This window comes from Sus scrofa, chromosome 2 (assembly GCF_000003025.6).
Source record: "Sus scrofa isolate TJ Tabasco breed Duroc chromosome 2, Sscrofa11.1, whole genome shotgun sequence".
NCBI classification, from domain to species: Eukaryota; Metazoa; Chordata; class Mammalia; order Artiodactyla; family Suidae; genus Sus; species Sus scrofa.
In genome coordinates, this window is record NC_010444.4 from 49,200,932 (window position 1) to 49,210,956 (window position 10,025).

Consider the following 10,025-nt stretch of genomic DNA (forward strand, 5'->3'; position numbering starts at 1 on the left):
TTGTCTTTTTTGTTGTTGTTGTTATTGTTGCTATTTCTTGGGCCGCTCCCGCGGCATATGGAGGTTCCCAGGCTAGGGGTCGAATCGGAGCTGTAGCCACCGGCCTACGCCAGAGCCACAGCAACGTGGGATCCGAGCCGCGTCTGCAACCTACACCACAGCTCACGGCAACGCCGGATCGTTAACCCACTGAGCAAGGGCAGGGACCGAACCCGCAACCTCATGGTTCCTAGTCGGATTCGTTAACCACTGCGCCACGACGGGAACTCCTTCTTTTTTTCTTTTTGGGGCTGCCCCTGCTGCATATGCAAGTTCCCAGGCTAGGGGGAGCTACAGCTGCCAGTCTATGCCGCAGCCAACTCCAGAGCCCCATCTGCAACCTATGCCTCAGCCTGTGGCAATGCCAACTTCTTAACCAACTGAGCAAGGCCAGAGATCGAACCCTCATCTTCACAGACACTGTGTTGAGTTCTTTTCTTTACAACGGGAACTCCTGATTATGTCTTTTAAAAGTAAATAATTACAATGATGGATATTGATAATGATAATAATATGGCATAATTGTTATTGCCAGTCTACGTTTTATTTTTCTGTAATGTATAACACGTTTTAATTTAAAACAATGAAAAATAAATATAAAGAGCACTAGGAAACCACGTGTCTCATCCATTAACCACGTCTCATTTCCTTTTTTAAAAAATATAAGGTTATGTAGAGTTCTGCTGTGCCCCAGTGGGTTAAGGATCAGGCATTGTCACTACAGCAGCTTGGGTCACTGGGTTTGATCCCTGGCCCAGGAAATTTCACATGCCAAGGGTGTGGCCAAAAAAATGCATATGGTTCTTAAGCTGATGATTCAGGGAATCCAATTTAATTCAACAAATATTTATGGGTGCCTACCACATGTGAGGAATTGGGTAAGTGCCAGATTGCTAGGGGTCAAAATCCCAGAGGCACTGCAACTTGATTTCGGTGAGGCATGAAACAAAGCATCACACAGCTCAGTGATATATCAGATCCAGGAAGGCAGGTGGTATAAAAGTGTTGTGACAACAGAGTTCCTGTCCTGGCGCAGTAGAAACGAATCCAACTAGGAACATGAGGTTTCGGGTTCGACCCCTGGCCTTGCTCCGTGGGTTAAGGATCTGGCATTGCCATGAGTTGTGGTGTAGGTCACAGACGCAGCTCGGATCTGGCATTGCTGTGGCTGTGGCATAGGTCAGTGGCTACAGCTGTGATTCGACCCTTAGCCTGGGAACCTCCATATGACGTGAGTGCATCCCAAAAAAGACAAAAAATAAAAAAAACAAAAATAGAAGTGTTGTGACATGATTTTGCAGCTGACTGAATAGCCGTAGCCACAGAAGTTTGATAATAACTGGTGTCCACCCACAAGAACTCTTCCTATTATTACCCTGCCTTAGTCAGCATTTTTATACATGACTTGAATGAAGAAGACAAGCACAAAGTTTAGAGTCATAGCTGAGAGATGGAAGAAGCAAGATGCGAAAGAATCTCAACAGCAGGAAATTCAACAAGAGATCGTTATTTAGTTGTGTATTTCATTTTTTATTTTTTTTTTTAATCGACAAGTTCATGGGGATTCCTGGCTTGGCAGCGGTTCCCGTAAAAAACAACTGCTTTTTTTTTTTTTTTTTTATTGACCACAGATTCATTATGAGGCATTAATGGAATGTGGCTGATAAAAACAAAGGCGAGGGCAGTTCATGACAACAGCCATAAATCTCCGTCCAGATAAGAGGCTGGCAGTTCAATCCTGTTCTAGTCGGATCCCGCCGGAGTTCTATATTCACTTCTAGGCATCCATTTCGCTGTGGGAACGTGGCACCCTTAACCCATTTTTGTGAAGAAATGTTTTCTTACCCTCCTTCTCCCTCCTGTGTTCCAGCACATTCCCAAAGCGGTGTGCTAAACTGGGACAAAAGAACTCTACCCTTCTTATGCAGCAACACTACAAAGCAGTGATATCACGTGATCGAGGTCCCTTTCAGAGCTTTTGGTCCTGCCAGCTTTGTGTCAACTCATTCTTTTATTGCAGTCTCCTCTCGCTGGGGACACGGGCCTAAATCTAGGGGTGATGAAATGACCAGAAATCTGACTTACAGCCGCTACGTGTCCTCCACATGACTCCTCCCTCCTACCACAGTCACAACACAACCCTCTGTCCTTGAAGAGGCTGTCTTGCCTACATCCTTATCCTTCATGCAAAGACTCCAAGACGCCAGCCTTGCCAACCCCCTACAGGAGTTTAAATCCACCTTTTAGGAGTTCCCGTCGTGGCGCAGTGGTTAACGAATCCGACTAGGCACCATGAGGTTGCGGGTTCGGTCCCTGCCCTTGCTCAGTGGGTTAACGATCCAGCGTTGCTGTGAGCTGTGGTGTAGGTTGCAGACGCGGCTCGGATCCCACGTTGCTGTGGCTCTGGCGTAGGCTGGTGCCTACAGCTCCGATTCAACCCCTAGCCTGGGAACCTCCATATGCCGCGGGAGCGGCCCAAGAAATAGCAAAAAGACAAAAAAAAAAAAAAAAAAAAAATCCACCTTTTAATCTGCAAACTGAGATCCCTCCTAGATTTCAGTAAGTCTCTCAAGTGAGATAGGAGTTCTCCTGTTCCCCTCCAATAAAGACCTTCCCTTCCTCCCCAGGAGTCCATCCCAGCTCTGACATCCCCCTATTCCCTAGGTCTGGTAAGAATTGAGAGTAAGGGGAGTTTCCATTGTGGCGCAGTGGAAACAGAATCCAACTAGGAACCACGAGATTACGGGTTTGATCCCTGGCCAAGCTCAGTGGGTTAAGGATCCAGCGTTGTTATGAGCTGTGGTGTATGGTGCAGTTACGGCTCAGATCTCGTGTTGCTGTGGCTCTGGGGTAGGCCAGCAGCTGCAGCTCCGATTGGATCCCTGGCCTGGGAACCTGGCCTTGTTAAACCTGGGATGCCCCCCTTGACCCTGGACAGGTGTATGCATTGAAGAGGTCTGGGGGACAAAGAGGGAAGAAAGGAGAGAAGCATGATTTGCTGGAGCAATAACAAAAGGACCTCTCTTGGGGATCAGGCTTCATCTCATCCCTTCTTCCTTCTTTCCTCATTTTCTTATAGGAATGAGAAACAGCAGCTGTAGCTCCAATTGGATCCCTAGCCTGGGAACCTACATATGCCTCAGGTGCAGCCCTAAAAAGCAAAAAAAAAAAAGAATCCACTACCCCAATTTTGCTAATGAGAAACTGCAGCTCAGAGAGGCTACGTAAGTGGTGAAGTCAGGATTCTCATCCAGGCTGCCTGGTCCAACACCAGGACACTCCAAGGAACGAGACTAAAGCAAAGCCAGACTAGTCATTCCTTCACCCTCAGCCTAAAGTCTGTCGGTGGGAAAGGGCAGCAGGGATAAAGCTGCTTCATGAAGCTGGGACGATCTCAGCCACTGTCCTGGCACCTGGGAACCACTGAATCAACCCACCCCACAAATCTGGGGCAGCATGGAATCCCCCATCAGGTGGCACCATGCCTCGCTCAGCAAATATCTATAAAGCAAAGACAACCCAGCTCTACTGCCTGTGATGGTGAGTTCTAGAGCACCACTTCCCAAGGCTGTTCTGGGATTAAATCCATGCTGTGGGCTAGCCTGGGAAACCCACCACACACACATAACATCGCTCCTCTTGGAGGACGTCTTCCAAGTTTCAAAGGAGAGATTTGCAAATAGGCTTCTGGAGCACAGTCCCATCCACTGCTGGGAACTGCCTTTCTTTGACTTGTTTATTCAGGAGAGCTGTTCTGGACTTTCACCCAGCAGCTGCCTGGCAGGAGGTGACCTGGCTTTGGTCAACAGAGGGTGGGGCCAGCAAGAGAGTGAAGCTGCTAGCTACAGCTCAGTGCTAACTGGGCACCAAGCTCCACCATAGGAAGGGACATGGACAGAGAGCACTGCAGGATCACAGGAATGCTAGTCTCTGACCAAGGACTTCAGTTAAGGCATCTGCCCTTCCGGCACCATTTCCATTTGGAAAGGGAGGGATAAGGTTGTATGCACTCATGGGGTTCAAAAAGCTTTTGCCATTTTTGAGGGTCAGTAAGTATAAATGTTCCTCTAAGCAGCTGCTGTTTCTCATTCCTGTTGAGGTCTCTCACAAGGAGGCAGCATCAGGTTCGAGCATCACAACTGGCCACAGCCGTACCGGCCTTGAAGATTTCTATGGTCTATTTTGAGCGATTTTACTGTTCATGGTCTTGGCAAACTTATCCACTTTCTGACAATATTTAGAGCCTGATGTAAGTGTGAACTAGATAATGACCTTTAAAGTCATGGCATGATGTTCTGTTTAAAGCTTTAATTTCTTCCTCAGGGTATCTGCAAGGTCCTCTGACCTCCGCACGGCCTCTTGGAGACTTCTCCAAATTTCTGTCCACTTGCTGGGGTGGGGCTGGGGTATAACCAGAGGACTTTCACGTGTCTTGGGCTGTGAGGAATGTCCAAGCCTGCAGACACCATTCCCTACGTTTTGACGCTTTTGCAGCCTTTCCTGAGGTGCATAACACTGACTGGCTCGTCCCAGGCATGTCTTTCTCTCTGAACATTTTAGGATCTTCCCCAAAACAGGCATGTGCCAGCATGTCACCAGCTCCCCCCAGTGAGCTGTTACTAGGACTGGGCTAAGGTTTCACGCTCGACATGGCTAAAACAATACCATATCTGTAGCTTAACTTTACATGACTCACCAGAAGAGCTATTTTAAACAGAATTTGTAGCGACTAAGATTACATTTGTTCTAGGAAAAAGACTTGAAGGGACAAGAGGCTAATGCAATATTTCGAAGTGCTCTTTTTAAGCTCACAGGAGCTTATTTTCTTGACAGCATCCCGGTTACCAGGCACAACAGGAGGTGGCAAGAACCTGTATCTAAAACACTCAAACAACCATGTCCTGGTGTCTTCCGATGGGAGTGCATGTCCGTCAGAGGACAGGTTTGCAGAAACAGTGATGATCTCGTTCATCCAGCCACAGGGGAGTCTGGTAAGTACATTTGCAAAATAACATTTGTCAGGATAGAGCTCCGAGAGCCTTAGGAGGAGCAGAGTGTAGCAGTCGCCTGCTTACTTTACACTCATCTTCACTTCTCTTGGCAAATACCACGCTCTCTTCCCCTCCCTAGAGTGCAGAACCCAATTGAAGCCTCTGGCTCTGACATTTGGGCCAGGACAGGGTTTCTGTGGGTAGCAAGGGATCAACAGATGCCCAAGACAGCAGGCTCCCACGCTACTCAAATCTCAGTCATTCTCCTGAGAATAAAGCGCCCATCTTATTCTCCTGAGAAGTTGCTTCCCGTCCTGGAAAAAAAGAAAAAAAAATCCAGAAACTTTGAGTGAGATTCTCACTCTCAAGAGAATCTCCAGAAGACAAGTACAGTGTAATATTTATGATCTCACACATATGTGGACGCTTAAAAACAAAAAAAAAAAAAATTGAACTCCTAAAAACAGAGTGTAGAATGGTGGTGGCCAGGGACTGGGCGGGGGGCGGGGTAGGAATGGTAGATGTTGACCAAAGCCAAAAGGTACAAACCTTCAGCAATAAGATGAATAAGTTCTGGGGATTTAATGCACAGCATGATAATTACACTTAATACAACTGTATCATCTACTTGAAATTTGTTAAGAGGGTAGATCTTAAGCATTCTCACCACATACACAAGTAGCTGGGTGAGGTGATGGTTGTGTTAATTAGCTTAATTGCAGTAATCACTTCACAATGTATACATATATAAAATCATCGCATTGAATACTTTAAACATATACATGTCAGTTATACCTCAATAAAGCTGGAGGGGAGAAAAAAAAAGAAAATCTAAAAAATAAAGAATCTCCAGGCTAAGAATCTCCACAACACAATCCAGTCCTCTTGAGTTTTCCTGTCTAGGGTCTCCCATTTGACCTCCCATTGCCATCATCACATTAGACCCCTTAGGGAAATGCTGATTTTTTTTTTCCGTACCAGCAGCATGCATAAGTTCCCAAGTTAAGGATGAAACCCAAGCCACAGCAATGATAATGCTAGGTCCTTAACCAGCTGAGCCACCAGGGAACTCCTGGTATTTCTTTAGTAGGATACTAATTCCTTCCCTAGGAACTCTTCTTTTTTTTTTTTTCCTTTTCAGGGCTGCACCCGTGGCATAGGGGTCGAATCGGAGCTACAGCTGCCGGCCTACACCACAGCCACAGCAATGTCAGATCCGAGCCCCATCTGCAACCTACACCACAGCTCACAGCAATGCCGGATCCTTAATCCACTGTGAAAGGTCAAGGATCAAACCGGCATCCTCATGGATGCTAGTCAGATTTGTTTCCACTGAGCCATGACGGGAACTCCCTGAGCTCTTCTTTACATAGCTGAGACAAGTTGGAACTTTTCCAAAGCCTTTACAAAATTCTGAGAAAGAACGAGGATATAAACACGAAAATACACGAAGTATAAACACAGGCAGGCTTGTGCAAGACATTAAAATGGTAATGTTTAGGGAATGAGACATGCAAGGAGGAATTTTATACATTATAATTTTCTTGTTATTTGATTTTTTCCAAGAATTATATTTAATTTATAAGTAGTACACATATATTGGAAAACTTACATGGTATTCATTGGGGATTCTGTTTGTTTTTTTTTTTAATTTTATCAAGGTTTTTATTTATTTAAAAAAAATCAATGTAAAATACTATGTAAGTTTCAAGTGTACAATATAGTGATTCACAATTTTTACCCTATTTATAGTCTTACAAAATATTGGCTATGTTACCTGTGCTGTACAATATGTCCTTGTAGCTTATTTATTTTACACATAGTAATTTGTATCTCTTAATTTCCTATCCCTTTTGGTGCTATCATTACATTCCAGTTCCTATGATTCATTCTATCCAGAGACTTTGCCCTTTATTAACCTTTCTATCCCCTACCCTCCCCAGCAGTTCTCACAGACCCACTCACAAGAACAATGGATAATGGGTTTGATCATTCATTCAGCAAACATGCTACTACATGCCATCTATCATGCCAGACAATGAATAATATCTTCAAGGCTTATCAGTACTACTCAGGTGCCTTTTCTCTTTCATAGGAGAATGATCAAGGGTCATTTCCTTAAAACTCCATTCTGTGCCCATCTACAAGGTCCCAGAGCTTACTTTTGTGTGTGTGTGTGTGTCTTTTTAGGGTCGCATCCGTGGCATATGGAGGTTCCCAGGCTAGGGGTCTTATCAGAGCTACAGCTGCTGGCCTGCAGCAACACCAGATCTGAGCCGAGTCTGTGACCTACACCACAGCTCACGGCCACGCCAGATCCTTAACTCACTGAGCAAGGCCAGGGATCAAACCTGTGTCCTCATGAACGATAGATTCGTTTCTGCTGAGCCACAACGGGAACTCCAAGCTTACTTTTTTTTTTTTTTTTTTGATAAAAAAGAGGAAGAATAGGCACTTAGAATTACATGAAAACATATTTAATAGATTCATTAATCTCTGCCAATAAAAAAGATCTTGGGAGTTCCCGGCATGGCTCAATGGTTAACGGGTGCGGCCCTAGAAATGGCAAGACAAAAAAAAAAAAAAAAGATCTTGGCTGAAGACTTCTCATAAGACAATGGATCCATATAAATGGGTCACAAAACTGCAAAGAAAAAAAATTCCCACTTTCTGATTAGTAGCAGCAAAAACTACTAATGGGAGTTCCCACTGTGGCTCAGAAGGTTAAGAACCTGCCACAGTCTCTGTGAGGATGTGGGCCTTGCTCAGTGGGTTAAGGATCCAGCATTGTCTCAAGATGCAGCATAGGTCACAGGATGTGGCTAGGATCTGGTGTAGCCATGGCTGTGGCGTAGGCCAGCAGCTGCAGCTCTGATTCAGCTCCTAGCCCAGGAACTTCCATAGGGTGCAGGTGCAGCTGTTTTAAAAAAAAGCTATTAATCTAGTCAAGACAAGGAGGTCTTCTGGGTACTACCAGGAAGGTGATCAAGGGCCCTTATTCGGCCCATCTATGCTTATGACTATTACCTGCTCCCCTGTTCTTTGCCCGGGCTCCATGGAGATACTATTTCTCTCCTCCCTTTCCTCATCTAACACGGGCTCAAGAATCCTCACCTGGGAGTGATTCAAATTGGTTTAGCCTTATCTTGCCTGGAGACTCCAGCTTCCCTTCATCTCTCTCATTTTCCTCAAGAAAGACAGAGATAAAACATTTGAAGATTTTACAAATGAACCTCATCCCAAGGTTTGCAGTCACCTCTGCTGATAAATGCACTGCAGAAGGGCATGTTGGAGGAAGAGGTCCCCCTGACACATCCGAGGGGAACAGTCTGTGCCTGGGGAATTTGCCTTGGGTTATGACTTTCATGACATCATTGGCCCACGAGGAAAGGGCATCCAAACCTACACCTCACTGGCCAGACCCCTGCATGGATGTCCTTGGAAGGTTGCCAGGGTCAGGGCATCAGCCCTTCCCTCCTGTGCCGGAGCAAGTCTGTATCAATGGATGGGACAGACAGGACTTATTGGCCTGAGAGAAGAAAGACACTGGTGAGGCCCAGCAATCCATCCCAGGAAATGACAGGCCAGTCGGTACCCAACTATACAAACGTGTTTTCTGACCACCCCCCAAATTCTTCAAGGCACTTTGCTAAAATAAATCATTTTATTTATTTTAATCCTAGAATCAGTTCAAGAATTTATTCCTAAGAAAACAGCAGGTGGCAGCAAAGTTTTACTTTTTTTTTTTTTTTTAACCCGTTGGGCAAGAATTGAAAAACACAGTGTCATGGAATTATCTCCTCATTTCTGAGTCAGCCAACTGGCCCAGAAACTGGCACAATGCCATCTTGTGATGTGGAGTATATAGAGTCTTCTTGAGTAGGCTCTGTGCATTTTGACAAGAGAACCCCCAAAATGTCTCCCCCGAAACCAGAGGCCTGCCTGGTTCTTTCTGCAAGGCAGACAGGGAAGTGACCGGCACAGAGTGGCCCCATCACAGAGCCAAGGGCTGTGGCTGCGAGTCTCGTGTTCTCTTGCCCAACGTCAAGGAGTTGCTCACTCACAATGGGGCGGCCCTCAGGGAAACCTGAGAATGATTAAGTGGAAGTGTGCCTAAAAATTGTGTGTGCACCTCATAGCATTTTCACCATCTAGTATGATGTAACCCACGAGGTGAAATGTGTGGGTAGAGAAAGACAGGGAAGACAAAAGGGATTTTAAAATCTGGTCTCTGGTGTACCTAGAGATTTAGAGACCTCCAAAGGCTACATGACCACTGACTGCTGAAGCTCTGGGCTTGGGAGAGACAATGCCAAGATCACTGTCTGGTTTGGTCTCAAATGTCTTCCTTGCCTTAGTATTATGCTTGGCTCCCAACTTCAATTTGTGGCCAGAAAGTTTCCATTGCCCCAGCACAGCTCTAGAGTTTGGAACCCAAGTCTTTTTTTGTTTGTTTTTGGTTTTTGTCTTTTTAGGGCCGCACCCTCAGCATATGGAGGTTCCCAGGCTAGGTGGTGAATTGGAGTTGTAGCTGCCAGCCTACGCCACAGCCACAGCAACACCGGATCCGAGCCGCGTCTGCGATCTACGCCGAAGCTCAGAGCAGTCAACGCCAGGTCCTTAACCCACAGAGCGAGACCAGGGATCGAACCTTGCATCCTCATTCGTTTCTGCTGAGCCATGACAGGAACTCCTGGAAGCCAAGTTTTGGCTGAATTGTTTTGCAGAACAAATCCAGGTTTGACTTTATGAATTGACAGACCAGTTTATTTCATCCCCAAATGTGCTTCTGAACTCTCTCACACCCATTTTAGATTGAGCCACTTAATTTCCATCCAGGTGGACACTCTCTTCCTGTTTAAAGTCAGGATGGAAAGGGGTGGGGGGAGGGCCAGAGGATTGTGCCTAGTCATTATTTTTTAAAGATACAGAACTTGTTATGGAAAAGAAAGACAAAATTGAAGACGTTGTTTTCAAGATCCTAAACAGATTTTA

General features: G+C 45.6%; 1 long non-coding RNA gene across 1 annotated transcript; it reads left to right on the forward strand.

Moving 5' to 3' along the window:
- LOC110259727 lies at window positions 3,884-6,211 on the forward strand. The gene is made up of 3 exons (XR_002342104.1): window positions 3,884-4,288; window positions 4,873-5,030; window positions 6,172-6,211. It is a non-coding gene; the product is annotated as an uncharacterized LOC110259727 (long non-coding RNA).